This window comes from Schistocerca piceifrons, chromosome X (assembly GCF_021461385.2).
Source record: "Schistocerca piceifrons isolate TAMUIC-IGC-003096 chromosome X, iqSchPice1.1, whole genome shotgun sequence".
In the NCBI taxonomy this organism is placed as follows: Eukaryota; Metazoa; Arthropoda; class Insecta; order Orthoptera; family Acrididae; genus Schistocerca; species Schistocerca piceifrons.
Window position 1 is genome coordinate 687,378,804 of NC_060149.1, and position 26,270 is coordinate 687,405,073.

Sequence of the window (26,270 nt, forward strand, 5' to 3'; positions counted from 1 at the left end):
CCATAAGCAATATTAGTAAACATGTATGTTGATAGTTAATGAGAAGAGTGGAAACAACTTATTATAGCCCTACTAATTTCAGGTCTGATATTTATTGTGGCATTTGTATGTGTGGGTGTGTGTGTGGGGGGGGGGGGGGGGGGGAGGGGGCGGTCGGATACATTGTTTGACCTTAATCTGTGATATCAGACGCTAACTCCTACAATGAAGTGCATTTAATAATGTGAGCACTATCTGCAGAGACTATCCCAATATGGTATCCATACACCAAGGGAAAAAACATTAATGGTACCCAAAACGTAAGGTGTCAGACATGATCGATATAAGTAAAAAAAGAAATCCAACTGTATAAGGTTTGGGGATCGGTCAGGCCAACTAACTGACCCATCACGTCCAATCCACCTACCAGGATATTTATGGTCCAGAATTAGCGTGCATAAGGCGTTCTGTGCAGCGCATCTGTCATGCTAATACCACATGACCATCCTCTGATTCAGAGGTACGGCGTCTAAGACAAAAGAAAAAGTGTGTCTTAAAAACTGGGTATATCGTCTGTCATTTCGGTTGACACTTGCAAAAAAACGGTCCAACAAAGATACCTCGAATAATTCTTCACCAAACGTTAACATTCCATGGACGTTCATGTTCTACCGGCCAGAGCCATTGTCGATTGCTAATGGACCAATAATGCATATATCTTGTATTGACAATTCCTCTGTTGGAGAATGATGATTCATGGCTCAATTCAAGCTATATTCTATATTTGGAAGTGAATAACTTATACGGGAAAGCTATGATCCAGGCACAGCCGGTGGGTGGGTTTCAGTTTTCGCCAAAAACGAATTAGAGGGATTAGGTGAAAAAAGATTGGGCCTGGAGGCTGATTCTGATGCAGGGTATGTGGTGGAGTTTGCTGTTAGTTTGCGTGAAGTGGCAAGCGACTTGCTATTACGTCCAGAGCAACAAGTTCCACGTGGAAGCACTATCCCTACACTGATGACCACTGCTGGACACAAACAGAGGTACGTAATTCATTATCGTAATCTCCAGCAGTGCCTCAGCTTAGGGATGGAGCTAAGTAGAATCACCTGCGCGTCTCCTTCAGTTAGTCCCCCTGGTTGAAGGAGTATTTTGAATTAAATACCGAAAGAGGGTGGATGCGACTAGTGATTTCGGAAAAGATTCTTATAAGTTAATGAATAATTCCATTTCTGTAAAAATATCTACAATTTAAGAAATGAATACGATGTTTTGATTAGGACCGAATGGCATGGGCCGTGGGACGTAAAATAGTACATCGTCAGACCAAAGTTTAAGCAGGTCACTATTTTCAGTGAGAACTTCGTTGCTGTGGAGATGTCGAAAGTTTGAGCAGAGTTTACGAAACCTGTCTATTTGTGTTTATGTACTCTGGATATCGTCAAACGCCAAACTCCGCATGTACCGCTTGCACTATGAATTTGCTAAAACTCGATTCGTGGAACCAAAGTTACTTTATGTGGATAAAGATAATTACATCTATTGGGCGAAGAACTGCGATCCATATGAAGTAATGAAGTGCCATGGTAATGAATGCAACACATCAGGATACGCAGCTGATAATCCTTAAGGTATTGTCCTTCAGAATAAGCATGTTATCGGCTTAATGAAAGATGAAGCAGATGGATTGCCGACAGTGGAGTCTGTGGGTCTAAGATTCAAAATGTATGCCTATAGTATAATAGATGGAGCCACCCTGAGGCGGGCTAATGGTGTGCGATGCGCGGTATCACGTGTCCTCACGGTAGAAGAATACTTGCAGTGTCTGTAAGGTGGTGTTCGTGGTGGTCTGCTGCAATCTCAGCCTTTGGTACAGCAAACTAGTATTCGATCATGCAGTCACGAGCTGCACACTGTGCTAAAATCTAAAGTCGGATTGTCACCACATGACGATAAAGGAGGCATTTGTTATGACCGGATCGAAACCCTCCCGTACTCACATAATTTACTTGAAGTGCGAGAGGTAGTGGGGACTCCAACGGTGTGAACGGGAGAGAGGGTGCGTAACTGGCTGAGCGAAAGTTTGTGTCGAATGGTATGGATCTTTTATCATAGTGTAAATATTGTATCTGTCTTATGTATGGTGTGCCTGCATGTGTGACTGCTTATGTGCCTGTGAGCACGCTTGTGAGTGAGTTTGAATATGGATGCCTGTGTAAATACTTACGCGTGTAAATCAAAAAAAGTCTTGCATCACTCCGGTTCCGAGAGTTTCGGGACCTGTACAGAAAAATGGAATAGAGATCAACATTAAGGAGGGTAGGACGTCAAACGGGCCGACTTGGAGCAGAAGAAGCACCACAGGACATTTTATTTTCTACTGTCTATACTTTTACAAATAAATTCATAAAGCTTTGTCAGTATGACCAGGCAGGATTCAGGATTCACACTAATAGCAGTGGAAGTGCAAAAACATAACAAAATTATTTTTTTTAGACATGAAATTTCATCATTTTTTCACTTACTGTTGGCTGCATTTGTTGATATAGGTACATTTTTCTTCACAAGTAAGAGAGATTCTTTGATGAATTTTGCACAGCATACAAACTATACTCACAGGTGTATGAAACTCTAGAATTTTCCAAACCTATTAAAAACTGTGGTAAAAATTGAGATAATTAACTACAAAATTTGATTTTTTTCTAAACATAAAGTTTAAAACGTAAGAGCTCATTCATTTTTTCATAAATTAAATAGATTCTAGAGTTTCAGACACCTGTAAGTATGATTTGTATGCTGTGCAAAATTCATCGAACAGTCTCTCTTACTTATGAAGAAAAGTGTACCTGTAGCAACAAATGCAGCCAATAGTAAGTGAAAAAATGATGAAATTTCACATGTAAAAAAATTAATTTTGTTATGTTTTTGAACTTCCGCTGCTACGAGTGTGAACCCTGAATCCTTCCTGGTCATGCTGACAAAGTTTTATGAATTTACTTGTAAAAGTATAGACAATGGAAATTAAAATGTCCTATGGTGCCTCTCCTGCTCCAAGACGGCCCGTTTGACGTCCTACCTCCCTTAACATCATTTACGCCCTTTTTATTGCTCCTAAGAACCGAACACTGCATGTTGTACCACCATACAGCGAGACCTTCAGGGGTGGTGGTCCAAATTGCTGTACACACCGTGAAACGTGGCAATGTGCTGCGCACGAATGACCACGCCTCAGATAAGCAATAGTTTTAAGAATTATATAAAAACTAAAACTCTAGCCATTTTAATTAAGCGAGCGCCGATTAGAATGCAGCGGAATGCCAGACAGGCGGATGGCCAGGGCGGAGGTAGCGTGCCAAAGGATTACGATAAGAGACAAGCGGGCGCGGTAGGCCAGCAAGAACGTGAAAGCGGAAGGACACAGAAAAGTCAGGGGTAGCTTAGAAATACGACGCAGTATCCACAGGACGCTACCCCTTGGGGATGCAGACGGTGAACTGGTCAGACCTGAGGCTGCAGAAGGGGGAAAAAAAAAGTTGTTCGTTTGAAAACACTTTAAATTAGAGCATAGGGCCAGAGTAAAATTTGCGGAAGAGTGTAAATCAAAAGTGTATTTGCGCAGACGGCCACAGGGAAAGTATAAGGTAACATGTTTCTGCTTTAAGGGCAGACGTCACAAGCGGTTTAGTGGGAGAGAAGGATTGCACAGCTCGTCAATGTTGATTCCTAGCGATTAGAGCGGGGAGCAGTATGGATGGCCGGCAGTTGCGCTCCCGCAAGATTACCAACTAAGCTTTGCTTTTTGGCTAAATCTGCATAAGACCGTGACAACGTAACGTACGCGTAGGTGGTGATGTTATTTCGACTGTGAATGAAAGTTTAGCTTAATATGTGACAATTACTGAGGTATCCCCGCAGGGGGCTCCCGTGTTGGGAGGTGGCTCTGAGCACAATGCGACTTAACTTCTGAGGTCATCAGTCGCCTAGAACTTAGAACTAATTAAACCTAACTAACCTAAGGACATCACACACATCCATGCCCGAGGCAGGAGTCGAACCTGCGACCGTAGCGGTCGCTGGGTTCCAGACTGTAGCGCCTAGAACCGCACGGCCACACCGGCCGGCTCCCGTGTTGGGAGTATGTGGGTGGCAACCACACGGGCCCTTAGCTAAGCCTGGCATTACTTCCACTTACTTGTGTCAGGCTTCTCCTGTTTCCTTTCCTATCCGGTCCCTCTCGGCCAACTCTTGGTTTCTTCGACCTCAACGGTATTAGGTTTCCGAGGCCCAAGGGTGTCTTTCACTTTCCTCTCTAGTATCTATTATCTACCCTTCGACCCAACGGCGAAGCGAGCGGAAAAAGAATCTTATATCCCACGTTCTCAACGATCGTGGAGGCGGAAGAGGTCATGCCAGACGAACTGGCTGTAAAGGCGCCGCTCAGCCATCACTGAGCTTGCGGCAGTTCGTTGCAGTTCTGGTACCTAAAGTCACATGTCACATACATATGTACAGTGATGAATTGTTCCAGAATCATAGTGTGTGGGTCACTTCCTCGCAAGCTGTAATCCACCTTAAACAATTTCACGCAAATGGCAGTTTCTCCTGTCATTTTCTCTAAAGATCAATGGCGATGGGATAAGGACGATGGTAGCAGGCTCCGAGTGAGGCTGGTAGTTACTAGTCTGGACCTGCACATTGGCGGCAGGTGTGTGACGGTCGCCTTCCTGAGAACCCGTGTGACTACTCGGGAATCTGGTCCTGCATCTACGACTGGACAGGCCTATTTAGGATGACCTCTGCCCACCCTGAATGGGGAAGGTCCTAGAAAATGTGGGCTAAACATCGGAAGTCACACTTGAACCGGGTTGGGAATCCGCACCCAGTAGGTCACTCGTTATACTGTGGACGTAAACAAAACAAGAATGAAATGATTATGACAATAGGGACATTGAATGTCAGGACCCTCCTGGACGTGAACAATTACAGGCCAGAGAGAAGAATCGCTCTTATCACCCAAGAACTAGCCCGGCTAGATATAGACATAGCTGCCTTGAGTGAGACAAGACTCTCAGGTGAGGGACACATTAGTGAGGTACGTTCAGGGTACACCATCTTCTGGAATGGAATGGATGCAGGAGAACCACGTATCCATGGTGCAGGATTTGCCGTAAAACCGAAAATAGTGAAAGATCTTCGACTTACGCCTGTCTCAATTAATGAAAGACTGATGACTCTTAGAGTACCCATTGGTTCAGACAGAGTCATCACCTTCGTCTCTGCATATGCTCCTACTTTAGACAGTGATGAAGACACAAAGAATCAGTTCTACCACCAACTGAACAGTACTCTCTCTAAAATATCCATTCAAGATAAATTAATTGTACTTGGTGATTTCAATGCCAGAGTGGGAAGGGACAACCGTTTTTGGAGAGACATCATGGGTAAACAAGTGGTCGGAAACTGCTATGCAAATGGGTTGTTACTTCTTGGTCTATGTGCTGAGCACGAGCTTTTCATCTCCAATACCCAATTCCGCTTCCCTACCCGCTATAAGACCACATTGATGCACCCACGCTCCAAACATTGGCATCTTATAGACTACGTTATTACGCGACAGCGTGACAAGAAAGACATTCTCATCACAAAAGCAGCACTAAACATCGATGAGTGCTGGACTGACCATAGACTTTTAATCAGCCGTTTGAGAGTACCAAAGTATCGCAAGCCACGATCCCACTTTTCAAACCTACCACGCAGAAAATTCAACGTAAGCAACCTGAACAACAAAAACGTTCGCTCACACTTCCAAGACATACTGTCTGAACAACTTAACAAAGCTCCAGCAACCACAGATGACGTCGAACGAGAATGGACCACATTATAGAACATCATCAAAGAAACTGCTGAGAATGTTGTTGGTTGTAGTGCACGGAAAAGAAGTGACTGGTTTGATGATAACCATGGAGAAATCCAAGCCATCATCAATGCAAAGCGGGATGCTTACCTATCCCTTGCTCAAGATCCGTCCTGCGCAGAAAAGAAAGCACACTTTCAAGAACTCAAGCAGAAATCTCAAAGTGAAATACGAGTAATCAAGAACAAATGGTGGCAACAGAAAGCCACAGAACTCCATAATCTTTCCGATGCAAGGAACCTGCGTAGCTTCTACGCCGGTATTAAAGAGCTGTATGGACCCATCCATTCCTCATCAGGAACACTGAAAGCTGCTGACAACTCCACCATTCTTACTGAAAGTCAGGACATCTTAAATCGTTGGAAAGAGCACATCAGATCACTGTTAAACCGCCATTCTGCCGGCCAGAGTGGCCTTGCGGCTCTAGGCGCTGCGGTCTGGAGCCGAGCGACCGCTACGGTCGCAGGTTCGAATCCTGCCTCGGGCATGGATGTGTGTGATGTCCTTAGGTTAGTTAGGTTTAATTAGTTCTAAGTTCTAGGCGACTGATGACCTGAGCAGTTAAGTCGCATAGTGCTCAGAGCCACCAGCCGCCATTCTACTGCCGCTGGAGATTTTCTCAAAAATGTCCCACAGCACCCTCCAAAACCCTGGATGGCTGATCCTCCAACTTTTCAACAGTTTTGCAATACACTCAAGAGTGTGAAACCTGGGAAGGCTCCTGGACCTGACAGCATCCCAATGGAGCTTATTGAGGGTGGCGGCTTGCCTCTAAAAACTAGACTCTTCTCACTCATTCTATTAATGTGGGAAACCCGCAAGGTACCAGCTGACTTGAAGAACTCCACAATTGTCACCATCTTCAAGAAGGGCGACAAAAGCGTCTGTGGTAACTACCGGGGAATATCTCTACTCTCTGTCACTGGCAAAATTTTTACAAGAATCCTTTTAAATCGCCTCCAGACACTTTCAGAGACTATACTACCTGAGTCTCAATACGGGTTTCGACCTTCAAGAGGGACAATTGACATGATTTTCTGTGCACGACAACTACAGGAGAAGTGCAGAGAACAGCAAAAGCCTTTACTACTTGTTTTCTATGATCTAGAAAAGGCCTTTGATACAGTTCCCAGAGAAGCCATGTGGATGGTCTTAAAACGCTTCGGCTGCCCTGAACATTTTGTTGACCTGATTGAAGCTCTCCACGATGATATGACTGGACAAGTCCTCTTCCAGAATGAAACGACTGGTGAATTCCCAATAACAAGTGGGCTTAAACAAGGATGGGTTCTTGCACCAACATTATTTGCATTGTATCTGGTAGCTATGCTTTACGAGATACAGTACAGGGTTGATGGAGGATTATTCAACCAGTCCAGACTCCATTCAAAAAGGTTCACCAGTACCACTCGTGTGACAGAGCTGCAGTATGCTGATGACAATGCTTCTCCAGCTCATTCACCTGCAGAGTTGCAGCTGTCAGTTGATTCCTTCAGCAGGGCGTATGAACGATTTGGTCTCCCCATCAATATTCCAAAGACAAAGGTGATGGCGCAGCCAACTCCTGACTCCTCCGTTCCTGACTTCAGCATATCCATTTATGTTACACCCTTGGAACAAGTGGACCATTTCCTCTACCTGGGAAGCATACTGTCATCCAACTGCTCATCTGGAAAGATGTGGAGAATAGATTACATGCTGCCCATGTAGCATTTGGACGTCTTAAAAAGCGTGTCTTCCTGAATAAAGACCTAACACTGTACACCAAACTGATGGTGTACAAAGCTGTAGTCATTTCCACCCTGCAATATGGTTGCGAAACCTGGACATTATATCGCCGTGGTCTGAAGAAACTAGAACGCTTCAACCAACAGAAGCTAAGATATATCATGAACCTGAAATGGGACGACTTCATATCCAACATGGCTGTTCTTGAGAAACCAAAAATGTATAGCATGGAAGCTCTTATCATTGGGCATCAACTCAGATGGGTCGGACACGTCCAGCGGATGAAAAATGACAGACTTCCACGCCAAATGCTGTACAGCGAAGTGAGTACAGGTAAAAGGCCACGAGGTTCCCCTCGCAAACGTTATAAGGATCAGTACAAGAAAAATCTGAAAAACTTGAACATCGATCCGAGTAACTGGTCCACAATAGCAGAAGACCGAAGTCGCTGGCGCTCAGTTACCTCAAATGCTCTTCAAAACTTTGAGCTGGAACGTCGAAGAATGGAGAATGACAAACGCCGGAGACGTAAACTCCTCCAGGCTCAGACACGTCCTCCACCTTCCATCAGCTGTAATGTCTGTGGCCGCCTGTTCCACGCTAGGATTGGATTGCTAAGCCATCAACGACACTTCCACGCCTGAACAGTGACAAAGGAAATGTCAGGAGAGAAATGAAAGCTCGGATACGAGTATCAGCCGACGACGACTGAGGCATAGACACAAATAGTTCATTGAGCAAAGTTTAGTTCATGCAACAACACGAAAGTCATTGAACACAGTAAGTCAGCTGCTGTGATCGCTCCTGCTGTTGCAGATTCTTTTTTTGTCTTCTGCCAATGATCATTATGACCAATTGGTTATGATCATGCTTATTTTTATGCGGCGTATCAAGTGTAAGTAAAGACTGAATTCCGTGGCATCCGGTAATACAAGAACCTGGCCTTGTGCGCTAAAAGACCCGCGTGACAGCTCATTGATATATATTAATACGATCACAACTGGGATTATCCTGATTGAGACAACAACAAAATGCAATCGGTATCCGACAGTGGTCTTAAACCCACTTAGAGGGGCATATCCGTCTGACCGCCATCTGGCTGGATTCTAGTGTGCCAACTACGAGTTTTCAACTTGTTTGTAATAAAGTGTATCAGAGGATTTTGAGGCCAACGTGTCTGTAGAATATAATTGCTTTTATCCGAGCTGCATTGCATTATTTAGTAGAACCGAAATTCCTCTCCAAAACCCTAGTTCTAGGTATTTGCTAAGTCCAGAATCCACAGAGTGCCGAATAACGTACGAGCGTCTAAACTGCACGTAAGGGTAGGTAAGACTACAGGTCGAGATACTGCGGTGGCAGACTGCGTTGCCACCGCGCAGGTAAGCCACAAAGAGGACCTGCCACGCACCCTGTAAATCTACCGTTTACCATACGGGACAATACAAGGGGTCCAGTACGTTATAAGTTAGGGTTTGTCATTCTGTAGAGGGGATGTTACAAAGTGGTACATCGGCCAAGGGAATGTTTCAACGTGGAGCATCGGCCGAAAAATGAGTAAACGGAGATGCATCACCGAGTAGTACGAAGTAATTTATGCACAAGGATAAGCATTATAGTAGCATAGTACACTGTAAGTAATTGCAGCAGCAGAGCGGCTCAGTAGTTTGGCTTGCGTGCTTAGTACGTGGAGACAGTACCGGTCGTAAAGGGCTGCAGAGTAGCATTGAATCTGGCGCACATTGCGTAAGCAGGCGCCGCAGTCGGTTAAGCTTTGATGGGCATGACGAACGGCCGCACAAAGAGGAACGGTGCCAGCGCGCGGTGGAAGCAGAACACCAGTGGACAGCAGACCTCGCGAGGTTGAAGCCGGTGTAGAAGCACTGCATAAAGAGAACATCGCTAGCGGAACAATTCGGGGCACACAACAAACAGGCAGTGCGTCGGAGAAGTCGTCGATAGCCAAGAAACCGAATTCTACACCAACGGTTGAACAACTTTTTAACTTTAGGAAAGAAAATGACTGAGCAGGATAAAAGTAGCATAGCGGGGAAAGCTAAGGGTGATACTGAGCAGGTTATTAAAATGGATAGAATAAATAGGGATTTAGACAGTGCAGAGAGGTTTAGCTCAGATCTGCATTCAATGAGAATTTTATTGGCAGGTGATAGCCAAGTAGAGACCAAACAGACAAAAGAGTTGCCACTAAACTTGAGTGATTCAATCTCTGAAGGGGTTGAGGTTACTCAAGGCAGGTCAGAATCAGTAGTAGACAGATGATTTTGGCAGTACCAGGAGAATAGAAAAATGTCTTCTTGCTGTCACTTCTTGCAACGTTGACTCAATTTCGGGAAGAAATCAGTAAAGATATTAAGCAAGGAAATGAACAAGCAAGCTCCAGTGTTGCATTGGAAGTGTCGAATTTGCCTGAGGAGATGAAGAGTGACATCCCTGAGCAGTTCGCCCTGCAATTGGAGCAGCAAGTAGACATTAAACTACGACAAGTAGTAGATAAAGTTGGTACTGAGCTGGACCAAGTGAAGAAGGCATGTGCTAAAGAGCACAAGGAGGGGTTAGAAAAATAACCAAAGTATTGGATGAGCATGCTACTGCATATCACAAATTTACAACTGAGTTGGAAGTTAAACAGAGGGATCTGGAAACGAAAATAAATACTGAAGTGGGTAATATAAGGTCTGAGCAAGATACTAGTTATAAGTTACATGTTAAGGACACTATTCAGGCGTTGGCAGCTAGTCGAGCAATGTGTGACTCGTTTAGAAACATCAAGAGGTCCATAATCAGCAGCTGGACTCTCAAATATTGCAAAATGAGCAAGCAACTGCTACACTGGCCACTAGGGCAGGCCAGGGTTCGTCGAGCAGTTCAGCAGAAGCAGTGTTTATTCAGTGTCGTAAGTTTAGTACCTTTGGGCCACAGGGAACCATTAATCCTAAAGTATTCCTTGAGGAATTAGATTGGGTAATGCCGGAGAACTGGACGGAACGAGAGCGAATTTCGTATGTAGTGGGTCACTTAACGGATGATGCCTTTCAGTAGGCTAATGGGGTGGCTATTGACTGCAAAGGTATCACAAATTTTAAGACAAGGTTTTTAAAAGAATATTGGTCTGGAGAAATCCAGCAACAATTGGTAGTGGATTTTTGGGGAGGCAGGAAGTACCAAGCAGAGTGTGGCACTATGAAACAGTTTTGTGATTGGTGGTAGCACCGCATAAAGCTTGTAGATGGAGGTATGGCGGTCGAGTTGTTTGCTGCTGGGATAGAGCGGATGTTGCCTTTTTATGTTAGGAAGGAGAGGGTAGCAGCACCACAGGACAGCTACGAAATATATGTGAGTTTTTTAGACAGACTCGAGCGTTTAGATTTGCGCTATGGTAATCAGCCGCAGAGACAGGCGTAGGGAAGAGAGTGGAGAGAGTTTAAACGAAATAGTGTCCCATTGATGGGCCGACTGCAGTCAGCTCACGTGAAGGGCCCATATAGAAACAGGTGTTCACGTCCGAGCCGGCGTGGGGAGAAAGAGAAAGGAAAGAGCAAGGAGGCCGTAAGAGATGGCCTTGACGTTCGGCAAGGTGCATTGGAGTCAGCTGGTGCGGGCTGGACGCAGGTGACAGCGGAGGCGCGCCCAGCGAATGTAGGAGAGAGGGAGAGAAGAACGGTAGTAGGGGGTCTCGCGCACAGGCTGACCGGCAATCGGCAGTGCCATGAGCGCGCCGGAGATAATGAAAATACCACGGCAAGTGCAGGAGGCGGGCGAACTTACGGAATAGCTCGATTGTTTGAAGAGACGGCACCCAGGCCTGAGGGCAATAAAAATAGTAACATCTCGTTTAATCAAAGAGTGTGGGAACTATGGCATCCAAGAGTAAATCCCCCATCGGAGGTTCGGGTCCTCCCTTGGGCATGGTGTGTGTGTGTGTGTGTGTGTGTGTGTGTGTGTTGTCCATAGCGTAAGCTAGATTAAGACGTGTGTAGGCTTAGGGACCGATGACCTCAGCAGTCTGGTCCCATAAGACCTTATCAGAAATTTCAATTATTTTCTAAGAGTAAGTATGGAATCTGGCAACATATTAATGTTTGCAATAGCGGAACCATTAGAGGAAGGTGTCAGCAGTGAAGAGCGAGTGAGCGGCATTGTTTCTGAGTTCATGTTTGATGGAGATAAGCAACATGGACAACCCTTAGGGTTAAACGGCGGAGAAGTTGAGCTCCTCGAATCTCGCGCTGAATGGGCAGAAGTTGAGCGTATGTGCGAACTGTCGCTTCACGACAGATTGCTTGAAGGTTCTTCGGGTTGGCAGGTAGGTAAGTTTCAATCCGGAAATGTTAGAATTGTTCCATAATTTGGTTGACGTGAGATCATTGCCGATTTGTTAGCAGAGGAGGAAGCCACTCCCACGGTCGCAGACGGTGAACCTATTGTCGAGGTGCAGGTTGGAGGAATGGTAAGTCAGGTGATGGTGGACAGCAGATCGGAAATTTCCGGAATTTCGGATGAGTACTTTGCGAGTTTGCCAGCAACAGAAGATATGCCAGTGTGGCCAGAGTCCCAAATGAAAATATTTGGTGCTACTGGAAAGTTGTCTAAGGTTATTCGACAGGAAGTAGTGATGCCAGTGCAGTTAGGGGGAGTAACGGTAGAACATTCCTTTCTTCTCATTCTCGGGGTGAATGTAGAGCTATTAGTGGGCGTGGATTTTCTATATACGTTTAAAGATGAACTAAAAAATTTTGAAGACTGTGAGTTGAGATTCCTAGTAGGAGGTAGAAAACTAGTGGTCCCCTTTGCTAAGAGAAAGGAGGTATTTCCTAGTCCTAAGGAGGCACAGTACGTAGGAGAGGGAGGTGTTGCAGCAGAGGTGAAATTAGTAACGATATATAGCTTGAGTCAGGGTAAGGATGTGGTGGAGACGATTCAAGAGAAAATATGTGTCAGAGTTGGGGAGTTTGTCTGAATAACAGAAAAGGGAACTGAGTGAAATTTTAAAACGAAATTGTGGAGTCATTTCTAATGCACCAGGTGAAGTACAGAAGTTCGAGTGCAGTTTAACTATTAAGCAACATGAGGTCCATGCCCCCAAGACTTATGTAATACCGTTTGCCCGGAGAAAAGTAGTACTAGAAGAGATAGACCGCATGCTGTCTTGGAAGAGGAGGGGGGTGGGGGTAATTGAAAGAGCAAGTAGTGAATATATCAGTCCATTGTTTGTAGTATCCAAGATGGATGGAAGTGTGCGACTTGTCCTGGGTTTGAGGAGACTGAATGTAATTGTGGAACGAGAAACCGATAGGCCAATATCGATCGATGAGTTCCATGGATGTGACCTCTTGGTATTGGAGTATAAGGTTAGTGCAACAATCTAGGAAATATACAGCGTTCTTGCAAAAAAGAAATCTGTTATCAGTTTTGCTCTGGCCATTTGGTCTTAACATTGCTGTGTGTGTCTTTGTAAGAGCCATGTACCAGTTGTTGGGACCTAAGCTATTGGACCAGCTTACTGTTTATGTTGACGATAGATTAATAGCGACAAAGACGTGGGAGAAGCCTTCTGCATTATTGGAAAAGGTACTGGTGGCTATGCAGAAAAGGGGCATGAAATTTCAGTTTAGTAAGACAGATTGGCTGAAGGAAAAGATTAAATTTCTGGGGCATATCATTGATGAAACAGAAATACAACGAGAGAGTGGAAAACTACCATCAGCCCTTACCAACTGAAATCAGGACTCATCTGACCAGGTCGCTGTTTTCCAGTCGTGTAGGGGCCAACTAATATGGGCAAGAGGCTAGGGGAGGCACTGCAGACGATGTTGCGCTGTTAGCAATGGCATTCGCGTCGGTCGTCTGCTGTCATAGCCCATTAACGCTAAATTTCACCGCACTGTCCATACGGATACGTTTATCATAAGTCTCACATTGATTTTTGCGGTTGTTTCACGCAGTGTTGCTCGTATGCTAGCACTGACAACTCTACCCAAACGCCGGCCGGGGTAGCCGAGCGGTTCTAGGCGCTACAGTCTGGAACCGCGCGACCGCTACGGACGCAGGTTCGAATCCTGCCTCGGGCATGGATATGTGTGATGTCCTTAGGTTAGTTAGGTTTAAGTAGTGCTAAGTTCTAGGTGACTGATGACCTCAGAAGTTAAGTCCCATAGTGCTCAGAGCCATTTGAACCATATACCCAAACGCCGCTGCTCTGGATCGATATATGCATATAGCTATCCAATGACTTTTGTTACTTCAGGGTATATTATCATTTACAAACTACACTTAAGGGTCTATCTGTTCAAAGGCCACTCTAACACCTTGCCTACATGTCGGTGCTTATACACCGGCATCGGAGTCACGCTGGGTTGCATATACGCTGTAGCAAAGCCCTCAAAGGGAAACATTTTGATCGTTCATTGCATATAGAATGATCAGAAACAGTCTGAAAAGCTTCAGGTCGCTGTGCGCGCATATTCAAGCGGAACGCCAGAGACAGTGTTGCCAAACGTGTTCTTCGTTTGGTTTCCTAAAACCGAACAGGTTAGCGCGACAAATATTGTAATTGCAACGCTGGTAAGGACAGAAGCCCAGTCAAATGCTGAGCAGTCTCGTGCACTATCATTTACCCTTTAATAACAACTGACACTATTTGTATCTTTTCTTTTATGCGTCCTTTCTTAACATTATCTCTCAGTAACACATACCCTGCAGTACCCTTAGAAGCTTTTCAGAGTGTCTGTGAACACTCTATACATATAGGGTGAGTCGCAACTGCGAAAAATATTTCCTATAAAGTGTCACACATTGAGCTACAAACATTAATTCGTTTTCCCATTTCCCCTATGTCACTAAATAGCAGTGTAATTGAATGTTATAAGATCGAGAAATGTGAAGCGGGCTTTGAGGTGCTGCAGAGCGCCTACGTAAGGCAAAGGGATAGATCTGCAACACCGAACAACAAGCAAGTGTTGTAGGTAGTCGACGCCGCCGATTAGAAGGCGAGGGATATGGCGTCAGACGACGGTTTGCGTGACAATGAGAGAAGTTACAATGATATGAACACCGTTAGCTGCTTACAGGCGTTGACATACGTCAACGGGGACAGATGAAAATGTGTGCCCCGACCGGGACTCGAACCCGATATCTCCTGCTTACATGGCAGACGCTTTCTCCATCTGAGCCACTGAGGACACAGAGGATAGTGCGACTGCATGGATTTATCTCTGGCACGCCTCCTGCGAAACCCACATTCTCAACGTATTTTCCCGCACTACATTCGTAGTGCCTCCGCCCATTATACTCATTACTCGCGGCGCGTTGCCGATTCCCGTAAGAGGAGCAGGAGGAGGTTAGTGTTTAACGTCCCGTCGACAACGTGGTCATTAGAGACGGAGCGCAAGCTCGGGTTAGGGAAGGATGGGGAGGGAAATCGGCCGTGCCCTTTCAAAGGAACCATCCCGGCATTTGCCTGAAGCGATTTAGGGAAATCACGGAAAACCTAAATCAGGATGGCCGGAGACGGGATTGAACCGTCGTCCTCCCGAATGCGAGTCCAGTGTGCTAACCACTGCGCCACCTCGCTCGGTTCCCGTAAGAGTTCGGGCATTGTTTGTGTATTCGCACAGAAGAAGAAGATGGTCAAGTGGCCGGTGAGCCTTAACTATATATATACTAAGATGGTAAGATATATACTAAGATGGTCCGAAAGAACAGATACCATCTTAGTATATATAATGCGAGAAGTGACAGCGTCCACATCTATCTCTTTCCGTTTTCGCCCCCGTGTTATGTATCTTGGCTAGATGGCACTGAGAAAGGAAACGAAGGCCGGCCGAAGTGGCCGTGCGGTTAAAGGCGCTGCAGTCTGGAACCGCGCGACCGCTACTGTCGCAGGTTCGAATCCTGCCTCGGGCATGGATGTTTGTGATGTCCTTAGGTTAGTTAGGTTTAGCTAGTTCTAAGTTCTAGGGGACTAATGACCTCAGCAGTTGAGCCCCATAGTGCTCAGAACCATTTGAACCAAAGGAAACGAAGGAAGAAATGCATTACTATGTATGCGTGTTTTATTATTTGCTTCTTGTCCTGGATATAGTCTTAAGGAACGATCACAAAGAATCAAAATTCAAAATACGACTACTCAGTAATGTATCAGTCCATTTAAACGAATACAGAACAACAGTAAAAATCTAAAGTAACGTAGAAACACATGACCAGAAGCTTCAGTGGTTCTTCATAAGTAATGTTCTATATGACGGCCATGGTGTGTGAGGAAAAGCTCGACTCTTCGTAGGAAGGACTAGTGAACACGATCCTTCATGTCTGTATCTCTTTGTGTAATATCACAGGCATGTTGTACTCTGCGTCGAAGATTGTTGACATCAACAGTCCCTCCTTCATAAATCACAGATTTCAGATGGTCCCACAAAAAGAAATCCAATGGACTAAGGGCTGGTGGTCTAGCTGGCCCTGCTACAGGGCTTCCGAGACTAATCCATTTGCAAGGGAAGGAACTGTCCAGGTAGCGTCACATTGTGCCGCTGAAGTGAGAGGGGGCTCTGTCATGTGTGTTCCACAGGTTCACACGAGAGGCCAGACTAACGTCTTCCAATATTTCCGTAACGTGGCATCCAGGAAACGCAGATATCGCTCTCCTGTCAGCCTTGGTAGTAGCACATGTGGCCCTATTAGGTGCCGATCGATAATACGACGCCGGCCGCGGTGGCCGTGCGGTTCTAGGCGCTCCAGTCCGGAGCCGCGTTGCTGCTACGGTCGCAGGTTCGAATCCTGCCTCGGGCATGGGTGTGTGTGATGTCCTTAGGTTAGTTAGGTTTAAGTAGTTCTAAGTCCTAGGGGACTGAGGACCACAGCAGTTGAGTCCCATAGTGCTCAGAGCCATTTGATAATACGACGCCTGATATTGACAGGCCATCGCTGTTGGTACCCTCGTACCAATGTGCTGTCGGGATTTTCTTCTGCCCACTTGTGTCAGTTACGTGAACTCATAATACCCTTATTCTTGAAATAGGGTTCGTCGGTGAACAGTACTGTTCGTGAAAATTGCTGGTCGTGCTTCTGAAGCCGTAGGATGACGTTTCAGAAGTCTACACTCTGCTGGTTGTCTCCTGGTGGCAATTCACGTACATTCGGCATTCGAAAGGGATAGTTGTGGTTTCTGTGCAGTACTCGCGCATCAGTAGACTGTGGTATTCCGACTGCAGTGGTGAGAGACCTGTTGCTTATTTTTCGGTGCTCCGCAACATTTTGTAACAAATTCTCTTCGCCATCTGCACTTCACGCCGACGGCGAGCCCCGGTCACTGAATCCTGGAGGTGCTACACGTGCACCATACTCCCTTAAGTGCCCATCCAGAGAGTAAAATGGGTTAGCGGATGGAAGGCGCCGGTTGGTAAACGTATCTTGATACAGTTAACTTGCAAAGTCATCTCTTCCATCGGCAAGCCCAGAGATGAGGTGGATGTCGGCGTATTCATTGTTTGCGAAACTTACCATGGCAATAGCACTGCGACGCATCCGTTAGCAAATGTCGGCGTGGCGACTATCGGCTACAACGAACAGCGCAGTGATGTTGTAAACACGTCACGCGCATAGCGAGTTTTCCTTCCGCCAATGACTGCTGTTTCTATTTACAAGACAGGCGTTCCCGGCCACGAGACTGCACAGTTTGTCACCGCCAGCAATGTGTAGTTCATGAATTATAATAGACTGATATGGGATTTGTTCTTTCTCGTATCTTCAAAACGCTGTCAGATACAAACCAGCCCAACGATGTTTCATGTGATGCATCTGTGCGCGAATAATATGTCGTGATCGTGGGGTTTATCAGTTTCTCATTAAACGGTTAACCGTTTCTTTTGTTCTATGTACACAATACATCGAGAAGAACTAAATTACCAACGGTCCGTGGCATGTTACGCATAGCAGCCTGCGGTCCTCGGAGTCAGGCTATCTTAAGGAACGAATTGAGGATAGAAACCCGTATCCAGAAACTTCATCCAACAACGCTAAAGAGCGTCGAAGCTATAGGCTATGGCGCCTTTCCACCTCACAGAAACAGCGTAAAGTTTAGAGTAAATAGAACAACACACACAAAAAAAAAATGGTTCAAATGGCTCTGAGCACTATGGGACTTAACATCTGTGGTCATCAGTCCCCTAGAACTTAGAACTACTTAAACCTAACTAACCTAAGGACATCACACACATCCATGCCTGAGGCAGGATTCGATCCTGCGACCGTAGCAGTCGCGCGGTTCCGGACTGAGCGCCTAAACACACAAAATGCAAGAAGTTCGGTACTGAATTAAACTGATCTTAGAGGATCGAAATTGTTTGCCTGCTGTAGGTCCATGTGTCTTCTGTGATGGACGGGTAAAAGCCGCCCCGCCAGTATTCTCTAGACAGCATCCGTAAAAAACGAAATATCTCGGGCAGGTAGACGAGCTAGGAAACTCTCTATACAGATCCTAGCAAGTTTCCATCGACAATGAGAAATGATTTTAATTACAGATGAATCCTATTTCGAAACTTCTCCATTCAAACATGACATTTTTCTACAGTATCTATTAAATGCATGTCAGAAAGTTCTCGTGAAATTTGATGTTCCATGCTTAACGATCATACCTTAAATTGAACCAACGAAATAATCCACCTTGGACACCTCACAGACGACTTTATTGCTTATTAATATCCAGATATTCGTTTTAGGTCCTTCTGTCACGTGCGTGCTTTGAACGAATGGGTGGTTTATGTCCATTGTATTCGTCAGGAACAACTGATTGTCAAAACCGCTGCTGTGGTGGCATTCTACCCTGAACTGATGCGGCAAGAAGTGCAAGATTGCTTTATGCCACTTTTTAAGACGATTCTACCTTTGAAGAATGTCTGAATGGTAATACCTTTTACACGGATTGCAGTAGAATTCACTATATCCGATCACGAAAATTTCTCGGACAACCACATACGACCCTTTTCAAGGCTTACTGCTTCACTGTCAAGTTTTCTTCTTATCCTGTTTGAATTGGTAATGTTTACCAATAGAAATTCTTAGAATTACTCAAATTCAAAATGGTTTCGCCTGTTAAAGAAAATGCAGTCTCAGTTTTTGTTTCAAACGTGCATGCGTCTAGTGTTCATAAACTTTTTCAATATGGATCGTTCTAGCTGATGCTGGAGGATGCGTCATTTCGTTTGAGGAACGGAAGAAACAAACAATGTGCGGGAAGGAACTTGTTCGGTTGAGAACAATTGCTCATTTGCTGTTGCAGAGTAGAAAATTGCTGCTTTAAAACATAGCCCGTACGTTTAAAATTTAAACGACTCATAACACCAGAACCTATTTTATCATCAGACCATTGAACATCATCAAGTGTGGTGGCGGATGTTTATGACACTGCACACAAAAAAATGAATGAACTGAAATTATTTTCCACACATGTTCACTCAGTTTGAGATCTAGAGGAATTGATGAACCGTTATAGTAGGCATGAATTTTGCTGGTTTCTTGTTAATTTTCAGGATGGAATGTCCGAGTGTAATGGATCTTAAGGGACCTTTGTAGTTTAAGTTCATCTGTGACATCAATAATAGACCAATGATAACGGTAGTTTCAACGATATACACTCCTGGAAATAGAAAAAAGAACACATTGACACCGGTGTGTCAGACCCACCATACTTGCTCCGGACACTGCGAGAGGGCTGTACAAGCAATGATCACACGCACGGCACAGCGGACACACCAGGAACCGCGGTGTTGGCCGTCGAATGGCGCTAGCTGCGCAGCATTTGTGCACCGCCGCCGTCAGTGTCAGCCAGTTTGCCGTGGCATACGGAGCTCCATCGCAGTCTTTAACACTGGTAGCATGCCGCGACAGCGTGGACGTGAACCGTATGTGCGGTTGACGGACTTTGAGCGAGGGCGTATAGTGGGCATGCGGGAGGCCGGGTGGACGTACCGCCGAATTGCTCAACACGTGGGGCGTGAGGTCTCCACAGTACATCGATGTTGTCGCCAGTGGTCGGCGGAAGGTGCACGTGCCCGTCGACCTGGGACCGGACCGCAGCGACGCACGGATGCACGCCAAGACCGTAGGATCCTACGCAGTGCCGTAGGGGACCGCACCGCCACTTCCCAGCAAATTAGGGACACTGTTGCTCCTGGGGTATCGGCGAGGACCATTCGCAACCGTCTCCATGAAGCTGGGCTACGGTCCCGCACACCGTTAGGCCGTCTTCCGCTCACGCCCCAACATCGTGCAGCCCGCCTTCAGTGGTGTCGCGACAGGCGTGAATGGAGGGACGAATGGAGACGTGTCGTCTTCAGCGATGAGAGTCTCTTCTGCCTTGGTGCCAATGATGGTCGTATGCGTGTTTGGCGCCGTGCAGGTGAGCGCCACAATCAGGACTGCATACGACCGAGGCACACAGGGCCAACACCCGGCATCATGGTGTGGGGAGCGATCTCCTACACCGGCCGTACACCACTGGTGATCGTCGAGGGGACACTGAATAGTGCACGGTACATCCAAACCGTCATCGAACCCATCGTTCTACCATTCCTAGACCGGCAAGGGAACTTGCTGTTCCAACAGGACAATGCACGTCCGCATGTATCCCGTGCCACCCAACGTGCTCTAGAAGGTGTAAGTGAACTACCCTGGCCAGAAAGATCTCCGGATCTGTCCCCCATTGAGAATGTTTGGGACTGGATGAAGCGTCGTCTCACCCGGTCTGCACGTCCAGCACGAACGCTGGTCCAACTGAGGCGCCAGGTGGAAATGGCATGGCAAGCCGTTCCACAGGACTACATCCAGCATCTCTACGATCGTCTCCATGGGAGAATAGCAGCCTGCATTGCTGCGAAAGGTGGATATACACTGTACTAGTGCCGACATTGTGCATGCTCTGTTGCCTGTGTCTATGTGCCTGTGGTTCTGTCAGTGTGATCATGTGATGTATCTGACCCCAGGAATGTGTCAATAAAGTTTCCCCTCCCTGGGACAATGAATTCACGGTGTTCTTATTTCAATTTCCAGGAGTGTATTTTGACGACGCTGCTGTCAACACGCCTTGAATAGGTTTCCACCACACATGTAGTTCACTATATTTTTTTAAGAAAAGACCCTTGGGAAATGGAAAATTAACACCACTGAAGACTTCACTGAAGAACTCAGAATTTCAGGTGGACGTGATAAGGGACAGTAAATGAAATTATTTATATCTCTGTGCTATGATGGAGGCAGGGGAAATGTACTGAGCATTATAACCCTTAAACCAAAGCAGCTGTATATCCAGTTCATTACATACTGCTTAAACTGTGTGATTGCAACAACCATCACAATGCATGCAGTAGTTTTTCCACTGCACATTGACCGAGATCGTAACTTCTGCTGAGTTTCAGAAACATTTCCATCAACGCACTGACTGCTGTGTTCTTGGAACGTGAGTGCTGGGTTGACAGTTATGTTGCCCTCAAATCTTCTCGCTTCATCGGCTTCCCGGGAAGTGGGACGCTCGAATGACACGATGGGCAGCCGCGTGTAGCAGTGGACCAGGCGCGAAGCCCAGGACGCAATGCGTCGCTGAGCTGTTCATGGCGTTCACTTTTTCAACCAAAAAAGAATTGCGTGCATGCACCTGGCATTACGAGCAAGTAGCCACTGCTATTCGAAGTAACAAAATCAGATTCGCATTCGTCTGCTAAAGCTACGCAAACATTTTGAAACTGTTGGGCCGCGGAACACCTTGGCTATATCTAAACTGGAATAAACATCGATTCAAAGCAAAATTGATACGGTATTTTAACCGAAGACGATACAGTTAATTTAGCGAGAAGCAACACAGTTGATGCGCCTGGCCTTACGAGCATGTGAGTGCCACTGTTTAAACAAACTCAGTAAGATGTGCACACGCCAAACAACTCCACACAAACATTTTGTTGCTTTATAAAGTCACCAGTGGAATTAACACGATCCTACGCTTTCAGTTATCATCATTCGACGAAGTAACTAACTTTGTAAGCAACTAACTTCCTACAACAACAGAAGCTTTTGAAGTAGTTAACCCTCAGAATACAATGATTGCATCTAAACTGAAATAAACATAAAATAAAGCTAAATTGCTACTGTATTTTAACCAAAAACGGCGCATTTCTGTCAGCAAGCTTTAAAATTATCGATTAAGTTCTTTCGGATACGGTACCATTCTCATCTATAAACGTGTGCAATATCAAATTGTGTTATCTTCTAACAAGTAATGATTCTGAAGCGTTTGAAGCTATTGAAACTACTCCAGTGACGTAATCAATCAATCCTGGAAAGCAGGCCATCGTTCAGTGCCAGATGCGAGACACAGTCCAATTCCCACATTGACACATTGAGTAGTGATAAGTGTTTTGGTATGTCAAAAATAAAATCACTCCTCTCATGATATGTCATCTGGTGTGCAAAGGCTAGGCAGCAGTATTAAAGAAAATTCTACATCTCTCTGTCGTACGCATCGTCCTGTAACACACACTTCAGAAAAAGTTTTGCATCACCCCGGTTCCCAGAAGTCCTGAAGACAGACGTTGGTTGTGGATATTGTGTCAAAGACACAGCCCCTTTGACGGTTCAGAGATGTCACTAAACCCGCCCAAAGATGTAAACAACCATGCATGAGCATCGCCTATTACACGGAGGTGGTCCGACAGCCGATCAGTTCCAGTCATTACATCGGGAAGGAGGTACACGGCTCATGTTGTCTGTAGTTCAGTAGTTCAACCATGCCTAGACGGTCAATACCGCGGTTCGATCGGCCGCATTGTTACGTTGTGTCAGTAAGGGCTTTCAACAAGGGAAGTGTCCAGGCGCCTCGGAGTGAACCAAAGCGATGTTGTTCGGACATGGAGGAGATACAGAGAGACAGGAATTGTCGATGACATGCCTCGCTCAGGCCGATCAAGGGCTACTACTGTAGGGGATGACCACTGCCTATGGATTATGGCTCGGAGGACCCCTGACAGCAACGCCACCATGTTGAATAAAGCTTTCCGTGCAGCCGCAGGACGTCGTGTTACGACTCAAATTCTGCGCAATAGGCTGCATGTTGTGCAACTTCACTCCCGACGTCCATGGCGAGGTCCATCTTTACATCCATGACCCCATGAAGAGCGGTACAGATGGGCCCAACAACATGCCAAATGGACCACTCAGGATTGGCATAACGTTCTCTTTACCGATGTGTGTCGCACATGCCTTCAACCAGACAATCGTCGGAGACGTGTCTGGAGGCAGCCCGGTCAGGCTGAACGCCTTAGGCACACTGTCCAGCGAGTGCAACAAGGTGGAGGTTCCCTGCTGTTTTGGGGTGGCATTATGTGGGGCCGACGTACGCCGCTGGTGGTCATGGAAGGCGCCGTAACGGCTGTACAACAAGTGAATGCCATCCTCTGGCCGATAGTGCAACGATATCGGCAGCGTATTGGCGAGGCATTCGTCTTCATGGGCGACAATTCGCACATCTTGTGAATGACTTCTTTCAGGATAACGACATCGCTCGACTAAAGTGGCCAGCATGTTCTCCAGACATGAACCGTATCGAACATGCCTGGGATGGATTAAAAAGGGCTTTTTATGGACGAAGTGACCCACCAACCACTCTGAGGGATCAACACCGAATCGCCGTTGAGGAGTGGGACAATTTGGACTAACAGTGCCTTGATGAAATAGTGAATTGAAAGCCACGACGAATACAGGCATGCATCAGTGCAAGAGGACGTGCTGCTGGGTATTAGAGGTACCGGTGTGTACAGTAATCTGGACCACCACCTCTGAAGGTTTCGCTGTATGGTGGTTCAACATGCAACATGTTGTTTTCATGAGCAATAAAAAGGACGGAAATGATGTTTATGTTGATCTCTACTCCAATTTTCTGTACAGGTTCCAGAACCCTCGAAACTGAGGTGATGCAAAACTATTTTTTATGTGTGTATTATCCGAAGACAGAAGGTTACGATCAAATGCCTGTTTTTTAGTTTAGGTTTGGATATTTCATTATCTGCCAGATAATATGAACCTAGGAAACGTTCCAAGTATAACTTCTGATTAAACCCCCGAACAGGCCCAAGGGTACCGACCGGCTGCCGTGTCATCCTCAGCCCACAGGCGTCACTGGATGCGGATATGGAGGGGCGTGTGGTCAGCACACCGCTCACCTGGCCGTATGTCAGTTTCCTTGGCCGAAGCCGCTACTTCTCAATGTAGTAGCTCCTCAGTTTGCCTCGCAAAGGCTGGGTGCACCCCGCTTGCCAACAGCGCTTGGTATACCGGGTGGTCACCCATCCAAGTGCTAGCCCAGCCCGACAGCGCGTAACTTTGGCGATCTGACGGGAACAGGTGTTACCACTGCGGCAAGGCCGTTGGCACTTCTAATTAAAAGATAGCGTTTAGGTACGTTTTCTCCGATATTTGGCATTTATCCTTTGTAGTAAGTCAGATCAGTTTCTTTTGAAATTCTGTAACGCTCTTCTGTGAATCAAACAAACATGTGACCCTTCATGTTGCTCTTTTTGTATATGTCCAAAGTCCTTTATTCGTTCTATTTGGTACTGGTCCTACACACTCGAGAAATTATCTAGGATAAGTCCTACGACTTTTTTTGGCAGAAATCTGCTATGGAGGCCCAATGCGTTTTCACATCTGTCAACAATACCACATACGTTTCTTTCGGAGTATGTTCATGAAATATGAGGGCTTTTTCGTTTCTCAACACTTAGCTACCCTTCCAGCTACTTCTCTACTTTGCAACCACTCCCATTTAGACAGTTTTCGTAGTATGCTAACAACTGTCCAATTCATTCGTCATAGAAGGCAGCTGCCTGTGATTTCCGCCATTTCCTTACGATTGTCTCCAGCTCGTTGCCTGTGACAAGCTGCTGTCATAGCCAGCGGCTTGTGTGAGCGAAGAGAAGAAATCAGAGAGAAGCAAGTGCGGGATGTATTATGGGTGATCAGACACTTCACACGAAAAACGATGTTGGAGTGTCTTCCCTGTATCGGCAGTATGCGACAGAGAACGCAAACGGATGACATTTAACGTTACGTGGGTTGCATGAATTCAGGCGAAACCCTCAGCAGGATTTCACGCTTGGCGAGAAGCACAGTTTTCTATGCATTTTAAGTGCTTATTGTGCACTTAGAACTAAAACATGTGACGTGAAGCGAGGCAGGGGTATACAAGAGACACACTGCAACACATCTGTACAAAGAATTTTCACTGTGGTTTTAATTTCATGACCGATCAGAGGCTGAAAAACAATAGCCCTCACAGCACCGTATTTAGCAGTCATATATAGTCACTCGCTCGACGAAAGATTGCTTACATGAAGACTAGAAACTTGTGCGTATTATACCAATATACAGGATAGAAAATGGACGTAATCCATTGAATTATAGACTTATATCACTGACATCGATATGCAGTAGGATTTTGGAACAGACACTGTGTTTGAACAATATGAAACAGTTGGTAGAAAACTCTCTCATGACGCACAGTCACCACGAATTCAGAAATTATAGTTCACGAGAAACACGAATAGCTATTTATCTACACGAAGTAATGAGTGCTATCGTTAAAAGATCTCATACTGATTCCACATTTCTAGTATTCTAAATGTTCATCACAAGTGGCTTCTGATGAAATAGCGTGTTCATGAGGTACCGTCTCAGGTATGCGACTGGATTCGTGATTTATTGTCAGAGACGTCACAGTTCGTAGTAACTGACGAAGTCATCCAGTCATACTGGAAGTGTTATAAGCTCTCTACTGTTTCTAATTTATATAAAAGATTCAGGGGAGCATCTGAGCAGCCCTCTTAGGTTGGCTGCACATGTAGCTCTCGTTTACCGCAAAGGACAATCACCAGAAGATGTAAGCGAATTGCTGAATGATTTACAATACGTATCTAGACGGTGCTAAAAGTGTCAATTGATCATAAAAAATAGAAAGTGTGGAGTGCTTCACAGGAATTTCGAAAATTCCGATAAATTTCTGTTGCACTCTAAATAATTCAAATTTAAAGATTGTAGATTCAACTAAATACCGAGTGGTTACCACCTGAATAAACTTAAGATGGAACCAACACACATGAAATGTTTTAGGGAAGGCAAACCAAAGACTTTTACTGGTTGAACCCTTAGAAGATGCCACAAGCCTACTAAAGAGACTGCTTACACTACGCTTTCCTGTGGAATCCTTACCAGATGGGATTGACACAGTAAATCGAAAAGTTGAAACAAGGGCAGTTCATATGTATTATCACGAAATACGGGAGATGGGATTACAGATTCGGGAGGGATCAGAGGTTGCTACCGGTTTTCAAAACTGGCCACACACCTACCATATTTCGAAACTTCGCTGAAAATGGTCAGCATCACATTCGTCGAAACGTCGTGTTAATTAAACACTGCCACTCAGTTTGAAATCCACGAGTTATTCATTAAAAAATAAGCCTCGGTTTTTTACTCGTGATAAATATGTGATCAACATTCCAGTCAGAGCGCTGTTGTGATTTCTGTTTGCCGATATGCTGAAGCTGATCGTATCATGTACAAGGATGAAATGCTAGAGAAAATAACTGTTAAT

General features: G+C 45.6%; 1 pseudogene; it reads right to left on the bottom strand.

Moving 5' to 3' along the window:
* Positions 1 to 23,932: 23,932 nt before the first annotated feature.
* On the bottom strand, positions 23,933 to 24,050 carry LOC124723602 (annotated as a pseudogene).
* Between the last annotated feature and the right edge of the window lie 2,220 nt (positions 24,051 to 26,270).